Below are 26,984 nucleotides of genomic sequence, written 5' to 3' on the forward strand. Positions count from 1 at the left end.
AGATTTCCAGTTAGCAACTGCGAAGAAAGTGTGTGTATTTATGTATTATTAGATATTTTTGTAAATATAAAAAAGTGGTTCATTGACATTACCAAAGTGCAGTACCAACAGCTCTCCATTAAGTGCTTGCAATTCTGGGAATGAGTTCCAATACAACTTCTATAAATGTGGTTTTCTCTTTCAAGACCAATCTAAAGATAGTTTATGTTTCCTGTCATACCTGCCCTTCCATTTACAAGCATCCTATAGTGACAAATTCCCCTTGAAGAAAAAAAGAATTTAAATATCCTCTTCATCTCAGATGGTAGAGATTGTAGATAGGTGGGTATGTCCATTTTATGCTTGTAGAGTGAGTGTGTCTTTAGGTTTTGTTGAAGTTTACACAGAAAGAACCAACAAATATGCGTTAGTAGTTTCTTACTTCTTGAGGGACTGATTTCACTGTGTGCCGGAATTTTTCCTTTACGTGTAGTGAATATTTATTTCATATATTGTCTGAATTCTCATAGTTTAAATATGAGCATGTGGCACAATTCATAGTGATACAGATATCAAGTGTTGGAAACAACCTGCTGAATCCATACATTGTGTTATTTAATGCAGTCTCAGTTGATCGACTCATATAGAAACTTGCGTCCTCAGACAACTATATGTTACTTAACAACAACCAATTCAACAAATATTCCACTTACACATTTTTTCTGGTGCTTATCCAAGAATCTTCATTTTGTAGGTCTCTTGTCTACGCAATACATTCCCTAAGGTTAAGAATGAAAGAGGTCTCTACTACCAACACTCTTGATTGAAATAGCAGCTAAATTGCTGCAGTAATGAGAAAATTCCCTTTTCTCTAGAGAATTCAGCTGCTTAGCATTGAAAAAAAAATTGAGATTTTTCATGAAATAAAAAAAAAGATGATTTCTTTACAATCAGAATTTGCTAACAAGCCTACTATGGAAACAAAGAACAAAACTTACTGTTTCAACAGAAGTAAGATCAGGCTATATTATGAGGTTTACAATCTCAAATAGACTGTTGGATAGACACTGTGACATGCAGAAGCATTAGAAAACACTGCTGAGTTTCTGGAAGAAAGTGGTTAAAAACACATGATGATGAAGTTAACCTAAATCTTTCATTGGCTTAAAAAAATAGGTCAAGTAATACATTACTAGCTCAGCTGTAAGCCTGTACACAATCCGTGCATTCCAAAGTGAAAGAGGTTTTGCTTAACATTCCTACGTGTACTTTCATTGATGGTACCTCTAGGTTAAAATATCTGGCTTTTCACATGTGAGATTCCCTTTTACTTTCTTTAAAGTAGGAATTCGCATGTTTTTGAACTATATTAGTCTTTTACTAAAAGGATGTTTGGGCATGTCATTTATAGTTATTTTACGTGAGTTTTAGAACCCAAATGTTGGCATTATGTTAATGCAGGCATTATCATACAATTTATAATCAACCTCTAAACAAATGTTTAATTTTTCTCAGTCTTTAACTTCTAGAAGTATCATAAAGTGCTCTGTAAAGCATTTGGCAAACACCCTGCAAAGTGCATTTGTTATACAGACGCACACAGAAGATGTGATGAAGGTCACGTGCTCTTTGTGGCTTTGCTTATACAGCCAAGTTCAGTGTGTATCTCTTCTTTGATGGGAACTAAGTCGAAAAGAACAAGTTGATGCACAGTGTAACTTCTGATAGCAGAGGTTGTGGGGACGACACCTACTAAAATAGAGGAGTGATTCTTGGTAGCTCTGCCCGAAGTTATTTTTTTTTCTCCTAAATTGTATTTATTGCCACGTGTGCACGCACCGTGACTTTGATGAACTGTTCCACACTCCCGCCCCGATTCTCGAAGTACTTCCGCAGGGGGGCCAGTTTTGTGAGATGAGGGAGTCTCTACCCACTCGCAGCACTGGGAAAGATGCTCCCCTCCTTGGCCGCAGTGGCCATCTCTGCGGCGCCCGGCCTGACTGGGAGGCAGAGACGGAGGGATAACGAGACGTGCCGGGAGCCGGGAGGTCAGCAGGGGCAGGGTAAAGGCCAGGCCCACCCGGCGCTCCCTAGAGCAGCCGCAAATGCCGGGGCAGGCGCTGCCCTTCCCCCTGCGGAAGCCTCTCGGCTTTTCGGTTACCAAAACCAAAAAAAGTTTCTAGCGCGTTTTTCAGAGAAAAAAACTGAAAATATAAGCTCTGAACCGAAAAGAAATAGTAACCCCTGGAAGTGCTCCCCCTCTTATTCTAAGTGAGCCAAAGGAAGGGAACAAAAAATAGTGCTATTTTTAACCCACCGCCGTTTTCATTAAATACGGGTCCTCCGGTGCAATCGCTCTTAAGTTTGTTTTCCGGGGGCTCTGCGCCTTCGGTTAGATTTAATTAGAGAGGGCAGGAGCCGACGCGACTTGCATACGTGCGACGCGCTTAGCGGCTACCTGCCCAGCAGCCTGCTTGCCCGAGCGAGGCGCGGGCGCATCCCGCCATCCTCCCGCTCCCCTCCCCTCGCTAGGGGTTAGAAAAGGGTTAAGAAACTTGGCTGGAGAGATGAATGGCGCGGCGCGGGGAGGGGCCAGGCTGCGCCGCGGCGGGCGAGGTGGAAGGCGGGGAGGATCGCGGCTGCGGGTTAGGCTTTGAAAGTCAGCCTCACAGGCATTGCAGCAGAGCCCCGAGCGCGGAGGGGTGCGGAGCTGAGCGGAGCTCGCCGTGTATGTGCCCGGGGCCGGGCGGGGGGGCTGGACGGAAGGACGCGGGGGGAGGGTGGGGGAGGCGGCGCGTCCTGCCCTCCAACCAGGGGAACAGCCGCACACCTCGGGTTTGAGACCCGCCACCGCTCCCCGGACCTCTGCACCGGGACTGGCAGCCGGAGCCTTCGCCCGCTCTGGCTGTTGGGCCAGGGCGGCGTGTCCGCCCGCCCGCTGCTTCTGTGGGGGTTGTCGCCGGAGCCTTTCCCGGAGGCGAGGCCGGCAGGTAGTAGGCAGCTGGCCCGGTAGGAGCCGCCGTCGCGGTGGGGGGGGTGCGTGGGCCCGCTGCGGGGCGAGTGCGGCGCTCTTCCGCCTGTAGCCGTGCTGGCTGGCGGGGGAAATGGCCGAGTGGGGCGGGCCGGGGCCGCGCTGCCGGGCGGCGGGCGGGGAACAATGCCGGGGTGAGCCCGGCGCGGGGGCGGCCGCGTTGGGGGCCGTTTCCGGTGGCGGCCGCCTCTCCGGCACCCCCCATCCTTGCTACAATCTGAAAGTTTTCTTGGCCAGGGTGGGTTTGGGGGGAGCCGGAGGGATGGAAAAGTTGTTCGTCTTTTTTCCCCGAGACCCGCGAGTGTTTTCCTGAGCTGGCTGCAAGGTTCCGTCCCCGTTTCGGAGGGACACCCTCCTCCTCCTCCCGGTGTGCATGTGAATTATTTAAAGAGCCGCAGGCTGGGTACGCAGCGGCTGCGGCGGGTGGGGAGGCGCCGGCGGCTGCCCCGGGTTGCGGGGAGACCCGGCCCCGCCGGCCGCGGCCTCGCCTCTCGCCGCCCGGCTGCACCCACAGCAGCAGCTGCGGGCAAGGCCACGTTGCCTCTGCTCGGCTCACCCCCAGCCGTTTGTTTCTGCCCGCTCCGCCTCTACCTGCGAGTGGACACTGTGCTTTCGGTGCCTTTTACATTGCTTGTCGCTGGCGGCACACGCTCGGCTCTGTGCTTCCCCTAAAGATGCCTTCTCATCCCTTCGGGCTCCTTAGGGACGTCGCTGTTTCCCTTCTAGACTAAAGGTTACTTTTCCAGCCGTGGTTTTGCGTCCCCGAAGCCCTTTAAAGGTGGTTATTAAATTCTCTCTCCCCACCTCTCTCACGGCAGAACACGTTGTTTGAGGCTGTTCTTTTTAAGTGTCAGTTGGTGATTAAGTTACAAGGTAGTGAAACCTGAAGAAATGCAGTGTGAGCAAAACAAGGGACAGGTTTATAACATGCAAACAGTTTCGTGTCTGTGCTGCACCTCTGTTTTTCTTGTCATATGTTGTGGATTCTGATGTCTTTTTTTAATTTAAAGAATTTATCTAAAATGCTTGACATGTGTTGAAGGTGTTGGAAAAAACGGTGGTATTTCTGGCTTTGAGCATATGTTGATATTGGGAAGGCTGAAGTGGGAGTTCTCCACTTCTGCCTCATCTCTCTGGAATCTGGAGACTGTACCAGTCGTTGTTTTATTTTGAGGGAACCTGCTTGCAGCTTCTGACAGCTCACAGGCTGATTAGAATTTAACTGAGTCATGGCAGTATAAATGTTCAGAGATACTGTAAAGCTTTATTTAACAAAGAGTGCGACTCCAGTCTGTCGAGATCCACGGGGAGGAAGCAGGCACTTGTGGAAATGGAATGATGTATCCCTGAGTGAGTGGTAGGAGATCTTTTTCTTTAATATTCAAATGCGGCTTACTGTTTCTGGGGCTGACTGAACACACTAGAAAGTGACACATTAAGATGCTGTATGACAAAAGCTTTCTGAGCTGAGGGTCTCTTGTAGTTAAAATCTGAGTAGTTCTTGCTCTATGGACAGCAATAGTTGGCGAAAGGTCTCATCCAGAATGGTGTTGAGACAGGTTTGGGGCTTTAGCTGTCTGGGGCAGCTGTAATTCCCAAACTTGTGGTCAAGAGATGGTCTCAATTGTTACTTTGTCAGCGATCTCTATCTCAAGAGTTGATGTTGGCTCCAAATCACAGTAGAAAGTTTGTCGTAAGTGAAACGCATATGTAGGGGGTGTATGTCTTTGAGTAGGTAACAAGTTGACTCTGTGTTTCAGGTAGAGATGAAATCTGACCTGCTGGTAGATAGGCCTACAGTTCAGTTACCTAATGAGTGAGAGCTGTCAGCGGTTTTCAGGTTTTTGTAGAAACTGCATGCAGAGAATAAAAGCTATTGTCAAATGCCAAACCATAATGGGGGAATTAAAAGTTCTTTTTGTAATGTTAGTCTTGGAGTAGGAAATTGCCAAATGAAAAGGTGCTCTTTCTCTCTCCTCCCTGTACTTGTTTATTTTCTTAAAGTGAAAGATATACTAATCAAAATTGAAGGAAAATAACCCCTTCAAAATTTATTATGGTTATAAAAACTATGTTGATGAAGGCATAAAAGTGAACTAATGTTTCTATAGTGTAAACTTAAATGAGTGATTTAAATGCTGACTGTATCACCTGCAGTGTTTGATAGCTGTATTTAGAGTGAATCTGTTCTGGAAAAGGCACAAAGGAAAATGTCCTTTTTAGTTTTTCTTTTTTTTTTTTTTTTTGGTGATTCAGTAGATAGAACTTAAACATGAATTAACTTTATGGTGATCATATTTGCTGGTAGGTTTTGCTATTTCATTGTTAGTAGTGAGACCACTGTTAATTTTACCAGTGACAGTGTGGGACATTACTATATTGAAAGATAAACTGTGTTTTGCCTTGTGCTGAGCACATGTGTAAACTTGCCTAAGGCAAAGCCAGGGAGTTGCATTTCCCACAGTCAGCTGTCTTACTCAAGGGTTATGCTTGACACCTCCTTGCTGGGCTGTCAGAGGAGACATGAAGACCATAATATTTTGTTAATTTTAGAATAGCTCTTCAGAGCTTGCCTGAACCTCAAAACCTACATGGCCTTGTGGTTTTTTTTTCCCTGAATATGAACATATAGGGAGTGGAGGGGGTCAAAAAGAGAAGCTGAGGAGATTGTGGGGTTTTCAGTGGGGCATCTGACATGAGGCACAGGTTCCTTTGCCAGCGATGCTGTGCTGTCTGACCTCCCATATGCAGGGCCTGCAGGCAGGGAAGGCTGGGCTCATCTCCTAGCTGCTGGGTGACCTGCATTGAGCGATGGGCTGTGTGGAAAGCCGTGTGTGGGATAAATAGGATAACTGTCCCATTGATTAAAAAAGGATAAATATCCTTTTGGGACAAAAAGTGTGAATTTTCAAGTATAAATCATTACTGATCAGCAGGGGTTTAATGACAGTCAAGTGGAAATACTAGGTAGGGAATGTAGCTTGAACAGGAGGAAAAGGTGAAAAATATGCACAAATGTACAAAAAAAAAAAAAACCCAAACCCCATAAACTTGACAATCAGTGTAAACAGTCTTAAACTAAAGACAGAAAGGTTAATGGTAACAGCATTTGTGGTTTGCTCTTTCTTCCTGCCAACAGGCCAAAACGATAAGAAGCATAACTATCTGAACTCTTCTGGCCTGGCTATGGCAAATATGAAGAAATTTAAGAGGACAGTATTTTAAGTATTAAGTATTTCTTCCATTCTCCAGATCTGCCTCAGGAAAAGCAGGCAGAGGGATTCTTTTGGTAAAGATGAATGGCTACACTTGAGTGTTTCTGGATTGTTGACTTCAAACACTTAGAAATGTTAACAAACCTATTTAGCACTGGAAATAATTAATTTGGTAATTTATTTGGCTGTCTGTTGCAGGTCACTTGGCTTGATGGTTGAAGAAAGAGAATAAGAGCTAAGACTCATGTAAATAAATATTCATACGTGGAAAGGTGAAGAAAGAGTTGCTAGCCATTTTAGTTTGGGTCAAACCCTTCCTGGCATAAGTCTTTTCATACTCACGGCTCCTGTTTAATTGCCTGTCTTGAGAAAAACACTGTTTTCATACCGTTTTCTTCTAAATACCATTGTCTTCAGCAGAGGAAAGCCAATTTTGCTTTTACAAAATCGGATTAAAAGCAGAAGCTGCAGACCTTCTGGTAGTCTTTGGTTTCTAAGAGATTGAGTTTAGAGTAGAAATGAAGCTCAGTGTGGGAAGGCTTCTGATGGACTGTTCTTCCTCAAGAAAGTTGTGAAGGAGCTGTAAGGAGACATCAGGCACTAAGTGGAAAATGTGTTTTAGTCTTAACTGAAACTGTTATTTGAAAACAGATAAGGGAGTATTTAATTTGCCCCCAGAAGTGCTTAGTGTATTTCTGTCTTGAGACATATCTAAGCAGTAGGTCTTGCTCATAAAGTAATATTTTTGTTCTCATTGGTGCCAGACACATACTGCTGCCCTAATACTGATTTTTTTCATACCAAAATTTAAGAATCATGGCTACAGGATTTTCACTTCTTTGTGCCCCAGCCTATTATGTAAAGGGAGTGGGAAAGGAAACTGGAAGGGCTTTGTCAGTGATGTAGAAAACAAGGCTGTGTTAAGAGGTAGAAAGAAATGAACGCTACCAACAGGATAATCTCTTGGGGCAAGAATGATGTAATCACTTACCACACTTTAAGCAACTGATAATATGAAACCAAATGAAACTTTGAAGAAACACCTATAAGGCATACAAAACAAGTTATGCAGATGTGAAGTTTTTGGGAGTAAAGTTTTATTGTAGAACAGTAGGGTGTTTTAGTTTGTGTTTTGGGTTTGATTTGTTTTTAATTTTTTTTATATTTAAAAAACATTATTGAAGATAATAGATATAGATTTTTTTTTTCCAGGAATTAAACTATTTTGTTCTCATTTCTCGAAACTCTTACAAGCTTTTCATAGTTGCTTGCAATAATTCAGAAAAAAATACTGTTTAATGTTGACTGAAAAGAAATCCTGGCGATACATTGAACCTTAATGACAATGAGATGTGAGGAGTTTGTTGATTTTGTTGTTTTGTTTTATTTGTGGTTTTTTTCACCTGTTAGATATAAATCTCTCTTTTCTTAGAAGCAGCAAGAATTAAAATAAAACCACTTGGCAGTGGTGGAAGAAGTGTTGACAATGTCTATAGTACAGAACAGATATATTGGAATTAACTGTTTTACTGAAATTAAGGTGACTTGAAAAGATCAATGTGTTTGTTTTTGTTTGTTTGTTTTGTTAGTGCTGCTTCTCCTGCTCTAAGAGACCTCTTGGCCTGGTTTTTTTTTTGGTCAAAAAAGATTCCACGCCCAGCTTATTTTCCTTTTAGTGAAACGGGTTTGGGAAGGCTTTGTTTATTACCACCTTTGTCACTGTACATGTCATTTCTCAATTTATTTTGACTGCAGTGGTAGGTTCATGTATGTTCCCTTTCCCCCCAAATGAAACCAAATGTTGAAGGTGACTACAATTCTGTGGTGCAAATTGGCTTTTAATTTTGTGCTGTTTATAGGGGACAAATTTGAAATAGTGTCTGCATGTAGTATTTCAAGATATTTACTTGTTTTTCTGCTTAATTGGATGTTACTTTTGTTGAGTCTTCATGCTGGCAACAGTCCATCATATTTCTTATATCTGAAAGCTTTGACTAAGTCTTCTTTTGGATGATGACCTGTCTAGAAAATATACATATGTGTATTTTCTTATTTTTTTTGTTTTTGTTTCCCTCGTAGCACATTGCAGTGGTCAGTTAGGTGTTTTCTCTAAACTGGCTTTAGTCCGAGTGATTTTGCAGAAGAGGAATATGTTATGAGCTCCTCCAATGTATCCACTTCCCACTCTGTCCCTTTTCACTTTATATGCCTGTAGCCACATGTGGGGTCCTCTGTGATGGAGAAAGTCTGCATCTAAAAGGCAATTTTTGTGCCACCGGAAGTGAAAGTTGAGGCAAAGAGCAGAGGAATGCTTCTGCTTCCAAGCAAGAGGAGGAGAAGATTAATCCAAACAGAGAATAAAGTTGTTTTTTTTTTTTTAATGTTTTATTGTAGTTAAATTTGACTATCTGTGCATAATAGGGATGCTGTTTGGGTGATAACTTGGTTACAGAAGATTTAACATAACCTTTAATAATGAGGCATTGCATAAGAACAAGGCTGAACTAGTGCAAGTAACAGTGATGGGAGCTAGCTATAAGTTTGCATCTTTTACCAAAAGTTCACTTAGGAATAATATAGAAGTGGGTTTTGTTCTTGTAGAAATACTGTCCACTTATGTTGACCAAGTCTAGACAATGCAAGTTGTTTCTTCTAGTTTTTCTTCTTTTTGGAAGATTCTGATTCCTAAAGTTTGGAGATATGTTTTTCTTGCGAAATGAAAATGTTATTTGCAGATCTTACTAGTCAAAATAAACTAGTCAAAAATGAGCATCAACACCAACAATAAAAGTAGAGGTATATTTGATACAGAAAATTAGTATGCAGGCTTTCATAGATGATTTCTGCTCTTTTCAGATCAAGCGTGGAATTATTGAGGAAGAAGATGAATGTATCCTTGGACTCCTGAAGGAAGAGCTTTCCCAATGAGAACACTTTCAAGGTAAATAGTTTGTTTGTGTTATTTACCTTGTCTCTTTGCTTTTGGGTTTCTTCTTTATCTTGTTAAATTTGCCAGACAACTGTCTACCATATATAAGTCTTTGAGGATTAGAATATGTTTTGAAGTGATACATTTTCAAGTTAATCGCTGTCCTTTAACAGATGACTTTTTTTTTTGTCAGTGTGTGCTGATTAAAGAGAAATAAATATTTTAGTAACAGTTGAACTTTTTCTATGGAACTTAACGGTAAGTCCTGAAAGTTTAGCCTACTTGATTGGGAGGTGACTGTTAAATGGAGAATAACTTGATTTACACATAATTTCAGAGTGAAAGAGAAGATTAAATAAAACGTACTGTGCTACAATCGTTCTTATTTTTTTTAATAGATCTAAATTGAGTTTCTGTGGCAAGGGACTGTCACAGTAAAATCATTATTAGATATTACATTACAGTGGATTGTAGACATTTAGCACTGCTGTCATTTTGTTTGGATCTGCTCCCTTGGTTCCCACTTCCTAAATCCTATTTGCCTTTGATACTTGGGAATAATTCCATGAGTGTTGTCCAGTGATTGCTTATGTATATGCACTTTGGTTTGAGAGTAATTTTATTCACTTGAGTAGCCCCACTGTACTCTGTGGGCCTACATGCATGCCTAAGAACTTGAGAATGCTGATGAGCATAGAGAATACAATTTGGGCATATAATGGTTGACAAGCAGTTGTTGTTTTGTTTCTGATCTCTCTTAGGACTCATTTGCATTGCCTCCAGTGGCAACTTTTGTGTGTGTTAGTAAGGAAGGTCTAGAAGCTGGAGACAGTCATACCAAATCCCAGCCAGTAAAACTTCTTGCATATCTGTTGTAATGACACAGGTAGCGGATGCAAGGATATATTTTTCAGTTTTGTTTTTTTTTTCAGTAGATCCATGTGTTGCTTGACTTGTTTTGAATATAACATTAGTCTGTGTACTGCATTTTGGGCATCTGCAACACAACAGAATATAGCTAAGTGAAATAATTAGAAAATACCTTTGCTTTTTAAATTGAAGATTAAATTGAAATGTAGTGTTGCTGTAGTGCTGCTTAGTTTTCTGAGCAGTTGTATTTACCAGAAAGTGCTACCTACTGGTCTCGTAATCCATAAGATAGGCACTTTGGAATTAAAACATAATTAATTATTTAAAACTTGACATTTGTTGTTATCTGCAGTGACTCCATCTGGGTCACTCACACAGTCTTTAACAAACTCAGTAGACAGTGGCTTTTGTGGCAACAAGCTTCATGAAACCTTTTACATCTTCAAAAAGAAAGTAATTCAAAGCTTTGATTCAAGATTGTCACCTCTGACTAAACAGAATTGCTTTTAAACAAAGTTGCTGAAGTTTAAGCTGTAAGTAGAGGCCTTGCATCAAGTATGTAGCTTGTCAGTAAGGTGGTTGAGCTAAAGGTTTGAGAAAATGTGTTTGGCAGGGTGTATGCACAGCTGGTAATCCTGATACAGTTTGTGTTTTGGTTTTCTTTCCATTTGTAACCAATCTTATCAAATATTTGTGCTAGGTGGGGGGTGCAGAGCAGTTTTGTTTATTAGTTGTAACTTGTAATGTGGAGTGCAGTAGGGTTGTGTCTTGATCAGAGGTTTGGTTTTGTCACTGAAATGTGATTTCTTGTTTTAAATTGGAGTTGTGGAGTAGCATAGTGATGTTTCTCCAAAAGATTACTGTATTGGAAGCATAGATGTTGATCTTTTTTTGTGCTTTATAAGTTTCACGAGGTAAGAGATACAAGAGGCAGAGGCAGTCATGCTGGAGGGCAACTTACATCAAGGTGTAAACTGCTACATCAGCAGTAAGCTAAAACATATAAATTATGTCCTTGTTTATGGAAATCTGAGAAAACAAAATATTTAACTCTTGAGAAGATAATAGATAAGAATTAAAAACTAATAGTAATTGTAACCATCTTATCAAGAAGAACAAGGTGATGACTTGGTGTGAGCAAGTTTGGCGAAGACAGCCTTTAGTGGAGGAGGAATTGGTTGCTTTAAACCAAATATGTTTTACTTTTAATGATAAGTTTCAGAGGACAACAAATGAGTATAGTATGATCTTGGGTGATATAGTATGTGCTTTTCTTGTTGGATGAAAACTCGAAAGCCTGAGGATAGGAAGTTGCAAACAGAATTTGTTTCCTCTCCCTTTTTCTTTTTCCTCTAGGGAGGAATAAGTAGGCTGTGCAAGTGGAGGAAACTTTTCTTTTTTGCTCTGAAACAGATTAGTGTTTGGATATATTTTGTCTTTGGGGACTAACATAGTGCTTCCATTTTGTCAGCCTAGGAAATTTGGTAAAGGAATTGGTAGCTTGCAGGGTAGAAAAACATCCCTTGCTCTTTCTCTAGCTTGACATTTAATATTTTACAGCAAACTTTTCAGTTTAACATATTTGAACTTGTACTAGATAGGGTTAATAGGCTAGAACAAAAGGTCAAAGCGTAAGGCATTAGGCTTAATTAAGGGAGAGCAGGAGTGGAGGGAGTATGTGACAGTTAAATGGGTTTCCCACAGACTAATGTCTGTTACAGTGCAACCATGCCTCAACTTAAGTGGGTTATTTTGTGCAGAGGGCATCAGTGATTAGCAGTTTGACATGCCAGACATTTCTGGCCAATCCCATCTGTTTTAGAGGTTAAAAAAGCACACCTTTATGAGCTGATAGATTGATTTGTGTGCCCATCTGGTAAAGATTAGAAGTCCAAGGCCGATGCTGTAAATGCCAGTTATAGAATATTGTACTTTCTTAGTTGCTCTTGGTTTAAACTGTCAACTGTGGTGTAATGGGGCTAACAGCTATAAAAATGACCGTGTAACATGGAGAACGTGGCAGGGCTGCTGTAACAAGTGTTTTGAACCAGAAAGGTCTGGGAGGAACATTTCCTCGTTTGTCAGGTTTGTTTTGAATGTGAGACATAGACTTTGGTCATCTTGCAGTGCTTTGCTTGGAAGGGAAGTCTAACTTAATGCCCTTGTGTAAGACTCATACCCTTTCTTCAAAGGAGTTGCTCTTAAAGTGCTTGTCCAGAAGTTACCTGATTCAGCATGACAGTTTTCCAGTTCTGAACATCATCAGCTGGAGGAGAATTTCAGTGCTTAAAAGGTTTCAGTATTTATCTTAACATTTTATTATGCTCTCTCTATCCTTCTCTGTCCATTGCTGAACTGGGATGATGCATGCATATTCTGTTGTTATTTTTCTTTGTAGCTGTTACTCTCTGGATAGTTTTTGGTTAGGTTGTTTTGGTTTTTTTTTCTTCTGATTATATCATGAGGTTGCCTTATAAGCTTAAAATAAAATAGGTAGCACAATAAGTCTTGACTGTGTTTCTCGTCATCTTTATGACTTTGTAAAGTCAAAGTTACATTACTATTAATATAAGACTATTAATAAATCGTTGATGCAATAAAGCTGTTTTTGATAATGTTCAAGGTTCATACATAGTTGAAGGTGATTATCCTATTTTAACATCAAGTAGAGGTCAGACTGTATTGTAAGATAACTGACTGTGGCCCAGATGCTATCTCATAGCTTTAAGACCAATGATGGTCTTTCTCACTTTAAATAAATAAATGATTTTGAACTAAATTCTTAGCTACAAATGTATTTTGTGGTAAGTTAGTGATTAACTTCCTTTTCATTTTGTAAAAAGCAGTGAGAGATGTGCTTAATTTAAAAAAGTAATGCCTATAACTGTCTTTTTTAAAAGACATTATTTACGTTTTCCCGTTTTTTCTTTCCTTCATTCAAGCAGTGACACTTGTAGCTAAATAAGACTGAGAAATAAAACTGAGGAAAAAAATCTAAGAAAACCTAATGAAATTAACATTTGGGAGCTTGATTTTTAACATTCGTACATTAACTTTTAAAGTTAATCACTTGTCTAAAATGTCTTGTTTATTTTTTTTTCCTCATTGCAAACACTAGTATCTTTCCCTTGCACTCTTGAAAAGAAAGTGAAAATACAGATTGGAGATAGTAATGACTTCACAGTAATACTATAAAGTCTGCTACAGGAACCTGAGCTGTGCTTTTGCTGTAACAGCTGGGGTCCGTTCCTGAAGACATTAACTAATTTGTCGTCTTTGAGTAACTTGTCTTCACCTTTATCTATCTCTGTGAGAGCCACAGCAGTTTTTCTTTGGTTTCTGTGAAAGTCTCTCCTTTTTACTTCTGTTTGAAATGCCTAGAAATATTTTCAGTGTCCTTTAGGATGAGCAAGGCAACATCATTATCTTGCAGTTTATTTAGTAACATGGAGCCAAAATGGGCATATGCAGTATCATGTTCTCTGTGGAATAATATCTATTTAAATGATTTGGATCTAATACATATTTACATGTAAAAACATCTTGCCCTTCTCTGTGGGGAGAGAAGGTGAAGAAGCATAAATTTTACAATACTCATTGCTTCTCTTGCACTAAATCATACTTAAGTTGCAGAAGGTTGTTGGCTTGAGAGTTGTGTAAAAAGTGCTTGGCTAGTAAAGTCAGGGTGCAGAGAGATTTATCTAATTTAATACTAAGAAAATATTGTCAACTGCAGTGCATTTATGTGGTACTTCCTAAACTCAAATCTGTACTTTATATTTATGTATATGCGTATTTGTAATATTTTTAGTAGTTATAATGCACAAAATATACTTCTGAAATGTTCTATTAGCATGCTGCGTGTGTATGCTTTATTTTGGCTAATTTGATTGCTATTGATCATACCTGAGCCATTACCTAATATCTTGGGAATGGGATGGATGCTGTGTCTGCTTTTCTGCTGTTTCAAACAGAACACAGTTTATCAAGTTTCTTGCAACAGTTATCATTGAAATATTTATAATTGCTGCTTGAGTGTAATTAGTATTTCCTGCTCTTAAGCATAGCACAGATTGAATAATGAAGTTTTTTAGGCAGCATGCTAAAGGTTGTACTCAGGACTAAACACAGGATATTTTCTCCCTACATTTTAAGGATGTAGTCTATTAGCGTTGATAAGAGTGGAAGTCTAGGCAGTGGTTTTTATTGAACTTGGTCTTCTCTTTGGGTCTGCGCAGTTCATGAAGTACAACAATATGGACTCAATGTGGTGGCTTCTCTTTTTCATCATGGGATAAATCTCAGCAAAACTACTCAGTTTAGCATAACTATAACAGCACGAGACAAAATGTTCTACAATTTTCAGTGAATCAACTGCATTTTTTCAAAAGGTGTCTTTTATATTATGCCTTTCAGTCGCAATGTATATAAAATATTTACATAAGGTATTCATACAACTTGATTGGCCATTAGGCATTAAAAATGATTCTAAAATATCCACTGTTTTCAACTTTGAATAGTCTTAAAAAAATTAAGGATCCATTCACAGTCTTTGTTGTTTCAGAGAATTTTCTCCTGTAACTGCAGAAAAGACAAGCACTTGGTGAGTGTCCCTGACCCTTTACAAGCTGGGTAGAAAGGATGCTGCACCATGTTTCTATGAACTTGCGACTGTGGATTTCCCCTTATTTTAGATTTCCATACTCTTTGACCTTGTAGTTGTTGACTTTGGTCTGGAACAATTTCAAAGTCATGTAAATGAATGTAATTAAGGTATTGCTTATCATCTTGGAGAGTTCACAGAGATGCTTATTGGCTAGAAAGGTTTGTTTACTTAATATGGAAGGTTAATATAAGGTTAAATTTTACTGTATAAAATGACTTCATAATGTTTTTATTCAGCAGATGAAGAAAATACTGTTTGAAAAGGCAAATAATAGTTTTAGTTGACCTCCATGTATTTCCTGTAGCTTGCATTATTGGGAAGATTTATCTTCATTGCATGTTCTTATTAGAGTTTTTCCTTTCTTCTTGTTCTACAAAGGAAACCTCTTAGAATTATTCGTAGGCCTTTGTGTAGAAAAGGAGCTACATTAAGGAAGGAAGTGCAAAAATATATGATAATAATTGCTGTAAGGAGTACATCCACATTTTTTTGCCAGAATGGGATTTTTGTTCTTTGGCGCTACTTTTGTCTTTATTCCCAGGGCTGATAAGATAAGGTAAAAAAGCAGTGTAAAACAGCAGAGAAGAACGTCAAGCTTTTCGTTTCTGCCTCCATATCTCAGGCAGCAGAAAAAACAGGGCCTAGACCTCCATTTTATTTTCCTGTAGCTTTCAATTTGTTTGGTATATAGTTGTTTTCCTTATGTTTATGGGGAAATAATACTTACCTGATCATGATTTTTCTCCACTAAACTTAGGAGTTTTTGTAGTTACCAAAAAGCTGAGTATGTGAGTACCTAAAAACTCCCTTTTTCCCCACATCTTTTTAATCTCTTGCTCATAGCCATCTTTTATCAAAATGCAACTCTCCACTGGAGAAGCAGACAGCCCTAGTGTGTGGTGGTGCCCAAGCAAGTGCGTATTCTGCCAGTCTTGTACCGGGCTGAGTTTGGTGAGGAAGGACAAAGGTATGTGAAACTTGAAACAACTCTTTCTGCACAGCATTTTCGGGAACTATTAAGTACAAAGGCTACTGACTATATTAGCCTTATTTTGCATAGTACTTGGTTTTGCCATTTGGTTCTCTCAAAAGAAGGGTAGTTGAGGTAGCTAACTTTCTTTTGCTTACTAGAATTTTATATGCTAAATTAAGTATGCAACAAGAGGCTATCCTTCAAAAGCTGATTGAGCATTCTTATCTGACAACTTCTAGCTTGTGGAGATACCCTGTAAGTCATACCCAAGAGCATCTTTCAGGTTCTGTTTTGTGGTTCCCATGTGAGGAGCTAGAACAATAACTTGATTTTTCTTTAATTCGTAATAACAATCATAACTTGAAATGATCTAAAAGGGCTTTCAGAAGAGAGATAAGGAAGATCTCTTGTGGGTAAGATGTTAGATGGATGATAACAAGCTGAAGTTCAAAACTTGAATATAATGATCCAAAAGGGGTGGGAAGGACAAATACCACAGATACATGTAGAATTTTTCACCTTTGAAATTTGAAGGAATAGCATTGTTGACTTTAGTAAGGCCAAAGTGCCACCTAATTTCTGAGATTGTATTTTAAGATCGTAGAAATTAATGAATAATGTAGAAGAGATGTATGATTATAGGATGGAAAGGCCAAACCAGCTGAAAAATATCTCTCATTTCTAGCCCTATGTATGGGAAACAAGGGAAGAACCTGTGCACCTTTTCCATTCACTTCTGCTTAGCCCAAATACAAAGAGCAGATCTGCTGAGAACTGCTCAACAGTGGCCATGTAAGAGAGAAAAAATTCTTGCAGAAAAATTTACCCTTGCTACTGGAGATCAAGATGATTTCTTAAGAATCAGTCTCAGTCCACTCACTTACTGGTGTTTAATTCCCTGCTACCTCAAGTTTTATCCTGCTACAAAATAAATGTAAAAGGAACATTGAATAAACCACTGATAGTTTGTAACCAATTTGTGCTCCCTTATGTGGGTTTGACTGTTGAGATGAAAAGATAACAAGATTGTGCATATTCACATTTACTATTTACTGAACTGTGGTTTGTCTTTCATTTGCAATATCAAACATGAAAGCTTGATAGTGTCTTTTGCATATAGCTCTTCAACACACCGTCTTGAGTGCTGGCTTGTAAATTGTATTGTTTTCCTAAGGCTAGTTTGACATGTGCTTAAGGCTATCTCAGCACTCATATGGCTGAACTGGTTTTTGATCTGAAATGGATAGAAGGGCCAATTTGCCAACCTTTCTCTTCTGCACCTTAAGTTTTAGCATTAGTAGTTTTCTAATGTGAATTCCTTTAATGAAAAAATATCTGTTTGATGTGCTCTTCAAGCTTTCAATGCAATTTTACTTTTGTATTACCCTGCTCTGGTTTTCTTTTCAAAGTATTCTAATGTGTGGTAAAAGAGATGAACAGTATTTATACAGTACCTTTTGGGTGCTGTATACCTAGATATTTTGAGTTACAGTGCTGTATGATTTCTCTAGCTCATATGTCTTCAGAGCCTTGTCTAGGCACATATCAGCTGTATTTTGTCTTAGCAAAACTGAACTTAAGCAGGTCTTAAAATATCCACTTTGTGCTGATGACCACACTGTTTCTGTGTCTCCTATGCAATGACTCTTCCTTTTTTGGAGGAAAATTTTGCATGCTTCACAGGATACCAAGAGCACAGAAACAATCACATTTCCACTGTTGCAGCCTTTTGGGGGTATTGTAGGCCATTGCTGTTCTGCTCCTTCAGTAAATTTAGAGTCTCAGATATCGGTTACTCTTTGGATAATGGACTGTATGAATTTAACATATAATCATGCTCGTCTCCTTTTCCTGTCCTCCTTAAAGGTCGCTGTGCAGAAGACAGAGTTGAGTCATGGGCTATAAACACTTGGAGATCTGCTATCTGATCTAATTCTTGTTAGCTTATTGCTTGGTGCTGTGGCAGGTGGACTTTGTCAGGTTTATCCGCTGCAGTATTACTGACCCTAGCGACCTACTCTGTTCCTCTGCAGAATGTCCCTTTCCCTGTAGTGAGACAGCAGAAGTCAGGGTGTGTTGTCACCTCACCTTCTGCCTTTCTCTGCTGAGCAAAGAGAGTTACTTGGAAATGCAGCTGTTCCATATGAATCATACAGCTTGTTTCTGTGGAAAACTTACCTTTTTTGGTCAGCTTGACCATGTCTCATGGAGATGGATCTTCAGAGTTTAGAGAACTCTTGACAAGATGCCCTGGATTGTAGAAATAGCAATGGTTGTTTAAGTAATTCAGGAAAGTAATATAAAACACTGAAATGTTCCTGAGTATTGCAGTTACTGTGCTTCAATATCAAAACTGGAGAAAAAACTGTTGAGAAGGGTGGATGACAACAGGTTGAGAAGGGTGGATGACAACAGGTCATCCTCACGATACTACTCAAATACTCTTAGAACTGGAAGAGAAGTAATGGAAGAGGTCTGTTTTTCACTTCCTGAACACCTGGTGGGAAGCCCTGAGGATGAAGCATGTAGGGTGAGAGTGGTGGTTTTGGGATTATGGTTTTATGTTCAACTGTTTTTTAATCCTAATTTTGATTCTATATTTGTGACCTCATCCATTCTTGTTCAGAAGAACGAGAGATGACACTTTATGACATTGTAGTGATGGAAATTACTTGTAGAAATTTTAGGGACAAAAAAAATAGTGACAGAAGTCGGGGAGGTGGCAATATCTTTCATATCTTTCTGATGAGTAAGCACCTGACTGTTTCTGAGTAAAATAAGTCTTACTCAGATCAAGTGTGAAATTTCTAAACGTGTCACTTTTAAAACCATTTCAGTAAAAAATATGTTTGGAGGCTTTTCATGTTTTGAAGAGTACAAATAGTACAGTGCTGTTCAGCTCTAATAAATAAAAATTAGATAGAGAAACAAACACAAGCTTACCTTTCCGCTTGCATAAACAGCCTTACTAATTAAGGGCAAACATCCCTATGATTTTCTCTTTTGATTTAATCACTAGACTATATTAAAAAAGTAACTATAAACATTATTCATAAACTCATTTCTCTGAATTCTGACTCCCCATATACAAGTTAATATTGTTCCAGCACTGTGATCCAGTGTTTGTTGTTTACAAGTGAGTCACTTAAGATATTTAGAAAACTAAAATGAGATCACAGAGGAGAAGAAAAACCTATAATATCTTCTTCTGTATAACTTTATTTCCTCTTTGTTACCTTGTGTATGCTGTTTAGTCTTTGCAGATTGCTCATATGTAACATGTGCATAAAACATTTTCTTCGGGAAATGTGTAAGTGGTTTATGCTTGAATTGTTCTGTGACCATGCTACAGCTGGAAGGCTTGTCTCCCGTTGGATTTGACCAGCACTGAGTATTTGGATGCTTTGGTCTGTAGACATAGCTTCCTCTCAGTTTGTGCTGTTTGTCCCTCCTTGGAACTACATACATAAGTTGTATGTCTGAACTAATCTCAGCTATGTTTTTGGAGTTGAGGACCCTGGTTCAAGCTGGATGTCTTTTACACCTCCTAAGACAAAAATATTGAATATACTAGAAACCATTTTTTATTGACACCAAAAAAAAAGGTCTTTCTGTGCCTAAATGACAATTCACATGGTCCCACTCCCTGGTCCCGAGATGAAGTTGGTAATTTATATTTTAATTTATTCCATGGCAATCATTTGCCATCAATGTCTGAGCATACTGGTGGAACAAACTGATTGGAAGCAAAGCTGTGAAGATGTGAAGAGAAGTTTGGCATGCCTTAAGAGTATATAGAGAAGAGCATACCTGAGCTGTCCTAATCTGAGGGCAGAACTCAGTATTTTTTTCTGAATGTAAAGGAGAGTGTGTATGAATAAGATAGAGTATAAAATGAGTTGGGTCTAGTAGTGGTCATTATCTAGAGACTTTATAAAAAAAGGGAGCATCCTTAGTTTCTGGGAAAGCCTCATATAGAAATATAATAGACATGTTAAGACTTACTAGTTTGAAATACTCGGCCTTGGAGGACTTTTGTTACTTAAGAAATAGCTCTTGTTGGAAAATTAAGAGTATCACCACAATTTGATACCTTATTTGTGACCTATTTGATTCTCCATCTCAATGGGTGAGAGGGAAAAGTATTAATGAAATGAATCTGTTAACAGTGTGTGGATGATGGAAATTGTGAATAATTGTTTTTGGCTAGGGAAGAGCAACCATGTGGAGGAGAAGGTGCTGTCTGAAGCACATGTTAACAGAACTATATGCAAAGCTTCTGGAGCACCTAGAGACTGACAAGGAAGAAGAGCTGATAGGAGCACTGTGTGGCTTGTGAACCCTGTCAGTGCCTTTCTGAACATGGGTTTGCGTTGATTCCTGAGACTACAGGCTGCTAAAGAGCAGTAGGAAAATATGCTGCTCTGTGGATCTAAGAGCACTGTGAGGAAGTCATTTAACTCTGGTGTAGTGTAAATGATAAAAAATTGGATGTTGTAGCTTGTATGTGCTGTCATTGCATAGGACTTGCAGAGTCTGCTCTGCACACATACACATATTTTTTGATACTTTGTTGGTATGATCATTGCATTAATAGCTTTAGAGCTTTTTTTTTTTTTATGAACTACACTATATAGTATCCTGGAATTGGTCTGAATCTGGTAGCCAGTCTAGGACATGAACTCTCTCACAAGTGGCAAACCAGCAAAATGTGATGTGTAATGAAAAATACCTAGTAGTTCCAGGCAGCAAAATGAAGGAAAGGATCCATGTTGTATCTCCCAGCTCTGGGGAGAGGCTTTATCATCCATTGGTGGCTGCTTGAGGTTTGGTCTGCAGGTATTGCTCATTGGTTAGGTAATGTACCTGGTTAAATTCCTCCTCCCACCTCCTTTAAATCACCATTACAGTTGTTTCAGTTTTTTTCCCCAGCTTTTTTTCAAGTGGAGTAGGAAGATGTGGCTTCTTATCTCAAAAAAATAGTTCACACTGTCACCACTGGTTGTCTGAAGTTGGTGGGTTTTTTTGTATAAACAGACTTTGTTTAAAAGTGTAACATTTGTGAGCTTTATTAGACATAGCTAAAGCTATGGAAGTTGAATTCTGTCTACTAAAGAGAAAACTTCCAGAAGATTTTGTTATCTGTTTATAGTATAAAGTCTGTGGTGGTCGTATTCTATTAAAGATACTGACAAGCCTAAGCCTGGGCTGACTACCCTATGAATGAAGGGCAGGTATGCTTAAGTTATACTCTTTTCTGGAAGAGCTTAGCAACAGTGCTGTTTTGGTGTTTTGATTTGGTTTTTTTTTTTTGTTGTTCTTCTTTTAAGCCTTGCAGTGTTTAATTAGGTGGCCTTATTTTACCTACTGTGACAGAAAGTACATATGATATCATGCTTGCTGTAGGATGCTGTGAGTCTTGGCCTGTAAGTGTTGTGCTACACAAGGGTGACTCTTTCCCTATTTTGGTTTTTCTGCTCTTAGTGGAAAAGGTTGGGATGCAGACCTGTGGTAGACTGACTTCCATGTCCTTGCTGCTTCCAGTAGTGGAACAGACAGACTCAACAGGGATATCTGGGCAGAGAGAGGGCAAAAGTATCCAGACTCAAGTTTAAAAATTAATCTAAGAAGGACATTCTAAAAATAGAATAGAGTATGTGAACATATACCTGTGTGAAAGTCTGTAGAAGATTTTGTTCTAAAAGAGGGTTTTTAAAGGTATAGCTACATGTGTCTCTTTCAAAATGCCAAATTTGCAAATTTGTTTAAAAATCTTCCTGTTATGAGGGAAACTCAGTTTGCTTTTGCTGCTTCCCACTCTTAGAAGCTTCAACACTGTGAGAGAACATTGGATTGAAGTGGAACATGTCCAAATTCAGGGAAAACAGGCCTACCGTGCCTGCGGGAAGTGAACTCTTTATTCGAGGGAAAGGCTGAGTTTGTGACCAAACAGTTAACGTGTTTAACATGCTAACTTTAACATTTATTATAGTTATTCCTTTTAATAGCTATATTACTGTCTATGTGCCTTGTCCAAGGAAGACAGTCCCTTAACCACACGATGCACTGATGCCAGTAGAAGTTCAGTATAAAAATTGGTGAAACTGTAGGGTCTCCTGTGAGTTGGTGGTTTGGTTACTGTCGTTTCTTTTGCTGGAAGAAGTAGATTATATCCCAGGGAAAGTGATGCACTCCCCCAAGTCTGTGTTTTTTGCTTTATATACTAATGACTATTTCATAATACAGAAAAACAGCAATTGTAGCTGGAAATAGCACTCCACTGTGTTTTGGAGCATAAAACCACATGCACACACTAAAACAGAGTAAGAATGGAACTGTTAAATTTTAACAGGTGCGAGACTAAAACGTGGAGACCTTAATTTGGATTGAGTATCCAGAAGGAAGGTCTGGGGCAAGAGCATACCCCATTCCAGAGCTCCGCAGGCTTATGCCGGTATTCCTGGATGGGTGTTCAATCTGGCACTGACAAAGCTGTAGCAGCCTGGAGGTATAATTTAACAATAGAACATATGAAAATATGTTTGCATAAAACTAGCAAGAATAACAACATCTTCCTAACAGTGCACTGCATTAGACTAGCTATGGATCAATCAGGGAAAAAACTAAGACCAGTAAGACAAGAGCTAACACTATCATCAGACAGTCTTAATTCAGAAACAAGTAGAATAAATACTTTTATTTGGACTTAGAGATTAGAAGGCACCAAGAACCTAACTGTGCTTTAGTCTGAGGAACTAAATTCTCTTACTTGACCTTGTAGTATAGAGGCAAATGCTCTGTTACCTGTGTATGTAGCTGGTGCAGTTGGGATTCAATGTTGTTATCAGTGGGGATTGTCTCACCTCTGCTAATCAATTTTCATTTTAAACCAGTGTCAAATAATCTGAGATTGTGCTTGTGCAGAACAGTGACGTTGTATATGTGAGGAAAAGCTTGGGTATTTTCACTTCATTAGATGTGGAAATAAGGATTCACTCTTGCTATTCTCTCTTACCTATAAAGACCAAGTGCATAGACTTACATTACAGCTCAGTTTCACTGAGCAGAGAAGTCCTATCTCTGGCCCATCAGTCCTAACACTTTACCGATACAGGTGTAGACAGTGGTATTATCCTGTTGGGAGTAGTTTAAAGGGGTGCAATTATTTGTCCTATTAAAAATAGAAATGACTGTGCTGTCTTCATCACCTGAGACAGCTTACTGCAGGATCAGGAAAGAGCTTTGTTACTGATAAGAATCAAGAGGTGGTGGAGTGCACTTAGGGAAAAGTTTGCACAAGGGTACAGCTGGAAGTAAAGGGAAGTGATATCACTAAAAGTGATACATTTTGAAAATTTATTTTATATTCTCCTATCACTTCCTCCTCCCTTGCCCAGTAGGCTCACCTGAGCCCATGGGAGATGATCAAGGACAGCAGCAAGAGAAATGTGTACAAAACATGAGTTATGTATGTTAACTGATTCTCTGAACAAGAGGAGGGTTCCTTCCAAGGTACCAGTGCTGGGAGCTTTCTGTTTTTTGGTTTCCTCCCCTCCCCCCCTCCCCAATTTACTTTGTCCTCCTTTAACAGTTTTATTTACCCTTAGCATTTCTCCAAAGTAAAGAAAAAACATATATAAGTAGATGATGTTTTTGAATCAGGCTTATGAGATATTCTACTGTAGTTTTGCTAAAGGGAGTTTTACTAAATCAGAAGTCTTAACTCACATTCTTTCATTGTAAAATGCAACTCTGTACCATTGTTAAGAAGTGACTATTCTAGCCTAGTATTGTATGAAAAAGGCACATATTGCCACAATGACTTCTGCATTGGATAATCTAACTTAAACAAAAACTGAACCACAAAAAAACCAAACAAATAAAAAAAAATTATGAAGACCACTCATTTCCTGTAAGCTTTGTAATAATAAATGAAGAGGAAGGGTCTTAAATTTTTATCTGTTAGGAAAACTTGTAAATAAAGTGGAACAAGCTTAGGAAATTAACATTCCTACTCACAAGCCATTCTGTCATCCAAAAGGACACCAAAGGTAGAAATAGTAGGTTTACGTGACAGTGTTAGTATGATTCGGATAAGAAGGCATCAAGCACAAGAAGCAGGTCTCAATTTCATAAGTTCAGGCTTGTGAGACTTCTGACTTAAACACAAAAGCATTCTCAGCTAATAGCAAAACTGAATTAACAGTAGAGAAAATGGACTTTCTAGATTTCATGGATTTTTTTTAAAAAGTAATATTTTTCCTAATGTCAAAGTGTATCAGATTATTTAATACCTTAGAAAACATATGCTGATTTAACCAATGGACTTAGAGAGGTCCAGGAAAAGCAACCAGTGTCTGTTTTTCAAGTAATAAAGTCTTCCATGTAGGAATTAATTCTTTACTTGTTGAATTTGTCTGGAAATGCTGATAGCATGTTCATAGAAAAGTGTTTTGAAAGTCTGTATCTTATCTACTGCTGAAAAAAATGTATATTCTACTTTTAAATCCTTAATATATTATTCACAACTCATTGTATCATTTCTCCTGCATGAAAATAATGTAAATTTCCCTTAAATGCTCTCTTCAATTTTTTTAATGTATTGTTAGTAACATTACTTATGGCAGTGGAAGAGAGATGAGGGCTAGGGGGTTCTAGAATTAGGTTGTGCTAACCTAATAAAGCCATGAGCAGAAGTAGGCGCTTCCAAAGAATCACAAAATGGTATGGGTTGGAAGGGACCTCTAGTTCAACCCTCCCTGCTGAAGCAGGTCCACCTAGATCAGGTCACACAGAAATCTGTCCAGGTGAGTTGTGAAAACCTCCAGAGAAGGAGACTCCACAACTTCCCTGGGCAGCCTGTGTCAGGGCTCCTTCACCCTTACAGTAAAAAAGTTTTTCCTTAAGTGGAACTTTTTGTGTTCCAGCTTATACCCATTACCTTTAGTCCTGTCACTGGACGCTACAGAAAAAAGTGCCACCCCATCCTCTTGACATCTACCTTTTACATATGTGTTAAGTGTTTATGAGATTCCCCCCCTTTAGTCTTCTCCAGGCTGAAGAGCCCCAGATCACATTATACTCCAATCCCCTGATCGTTTTGGTGACCCTGTGCTGGACTTTCTCCAGAAGTCCACTGTCCCTCTTGAGATGAGGAGCCCAGAACTGGACACAGGACTCCAGATGAGGCCTCACCAGGGCAGAGTAGAGGGGAAGCAGAACCTCCCTTGACCTACACTCTTCTTGATGCTTTCCAGAATGCCACTGGCCTTCTTGGCCAAAGTGCATCGCAAAGAACAATTGAGTATGTTATGGTTTCTGCATTGCATTGCATGTTCAGTGCAAAAGCACTGAATCACTGAATCACATAATAGTAGGATTTGGAAGGGACCTCTAGAGATCATCTCGTGCAAAGCCCTTGCTAAAGCAGGTTAACCCAGATCAGGTCATACAGGAACATGTCCAGGTGGGTTTTGAAAATCTCCAGAGAAGGAGACTCCACAATTTCTCTGGGCAGCCTGTGCCAGGCTTGAATGAGCCCTTTCCATCTTTCTCCCTTTTCTTGCCATCTTAAATGCAGGGACTGTCTGTGGCCCCTTAAGTTTTCTACTTCATGCAAAAAGGCAACTCTGGGCTGTGCAAAAGCAGAGTGAAATCTTGTCTGGTGCCTTATAAGCTGCTGGGATGCCGCTGTCTGGGCTGTAGCTGACTGCCATATGTAATGGGCATGGTGATCTGCAGTGCTGGGGGTATTTTTCTTTTAACACAACAGTTTGTTGGTCTTGCTGGTTTATGCTCTTGGTTTTTGATATCAGTCTTTAATCTGTGCAGCTGTCATCTGCACTGGGAATTTGTGTACATAATACCTGTTCAATATGCAGTGTTCCTTTTGCTTTGATGACTTATGTAAGAGACCCATCACAAAGTCTTGATGTCCTTATATGAATGAAAGAGCAGAAAAGGCATGATTGGATGTTTCCAAATGAAAAAAGACCTTGAAAAGTATTAGCAGGTTATCAACTTTTTGTTGACTGCAACTATAGATATAGAATCATAGAATATGTTGAGTTGGAAAGGATCCATAAGGCTTATTGAGTCCAGTTCCCTGCTCCTCATAGGACTACCTAACACTAAACCATGTGACTAAAAGGGTTGTCCAGATGCTCCTTGAACTCCAACAGGCTTAGTGCTGTGACCACTTCCCTGGGGAGCCTGTTCCAGTGACCAACCACCCTCTCAGTGAAGAAACTTTTCCCAATGTCCAAATAGGTAAGGGAAAGATCTGCTCTAGTTCATAAAATAGGATCACTGTGACATTCACTAGGCTTTCTCCATGTAATGCAGGCAAACTGTGGTGATTCCTGTTGGCTTACATTAAAAAATGTTTTGTACTTTACAAGTACTTTGAGGGTTAATTTTGACTTACTGTATTTGAACATTTTATTCCGTACCTGAGTCTAGAATGGCATGGACTGTACACAACAGGGGCAAAAAAAATCATTACATTTTAGAGGTTTGGTTTGTTAAATCACCAGTTTTCTTTAAAGTGATCCATGACACAAACAATTTTTGGTCAAATGTGAAATGGTAAGTTAATCAGAAAATTTGTACAGTGTATTAGGTGTCTTTTACTGGCTAAGGAGCTTGTTTGTGAGGAAAGGGGGAAATAGTCTTTTTGTGTAGTTATTGGACTAACTGAACTGTCAATGGTCCACAGCACTGCACATGCTGTAATTGCCAAATAATTATCTTAAGTGATAAATTATTTCTTTCAAATGTTGTACCTGATTTGAAAAGTATGTTTTGACACCTATATTCTTAACCTTTTGAATAACACAAATATTGTTGGACTTGCTGTAGACTTTTGGTTTTCCAGCTGTGTTTGCATCTACATGTAGCTATCGGCTTGTATTCTAAATATTAGCTCAGGGTCTGTACCTTGAGCTATTGTATTACAGGACTGTAAACAAGTTTTACAACAATACAAATGGACACTTAACCCATATTGGATTTGCAAGAAACTTTAAAACCTGCAGTCAGACTCTAATACAGTTATCTATAATAAAATTATTTTTTCTGGCACTGGACATTTAAAAAGCATTAAGATTCAGCTGTGCTTAAATTGCAAAGGAAAATACTGATTACATTTTTTGAAACCTGCAATGAGTTACGGAGTACAACTATATATTTTTTACTCTAAAACTTAATCTGTTGCTTTTACCTCCGTTGGCTAAAAGATTGTGTTGTTCAAGCTGTGTAAATCAGTGAAATGAGCTCCTTGTTGTTCTCTGTTCTAGCTGTAACTTTGGAAAAGATATTCA

General features: G+C 39.2%; 1 protein-coding gene across 5 annotated transcripts in view; it reads left to right on the plus strand.

Annotated features, from left to right (window-relative positions):
• The first annotated feature begins 2,601 nt into the window (after positions 1–2,601).
• Positions 2,602–26,984, plus strand: part of NRIP1 (nuclear receptor interacting protein 1) — a 77,997-nt gene continuing 53,614 nt past the window's right edge. Inside the window, exons 1-3 of one of the 5 annotated variants that reach the window (XM_062002559.1) lie at positions 2,602–2,707; positions 9,082–9,166; positions 12,217–12,317. The gene's annotated coding sequence lies outside the window, so the exon portion shown is untranslated. Of the gene's footprint in view, positions 2,708–2,830; positions 2,989–9,081; positions 9,167–12,216; positions 12,318–15,546; positions 15,658–26,984 lie in introns of those variants that run through there. The other 4 variants (XM_062002539.1, XM_062002543.1, XM_062002551.1 and 1 more) reach the window with 4 other exon arrangements.

The sequence above is a fragment of the Colius striatus genome, chromosome 1 (genome assembly GCF_028858725.1).
Source record: "Colius striatus isolate bColStr4 chromosome 1, bColStr4.1.hap1, whole genome shotgun sequence".
Taxonomy (NCBI): Eukaryota; Metazoa; Chordata; class Aves; order Coliiformes; family Coliidae; genus Colius; species Colius striatus.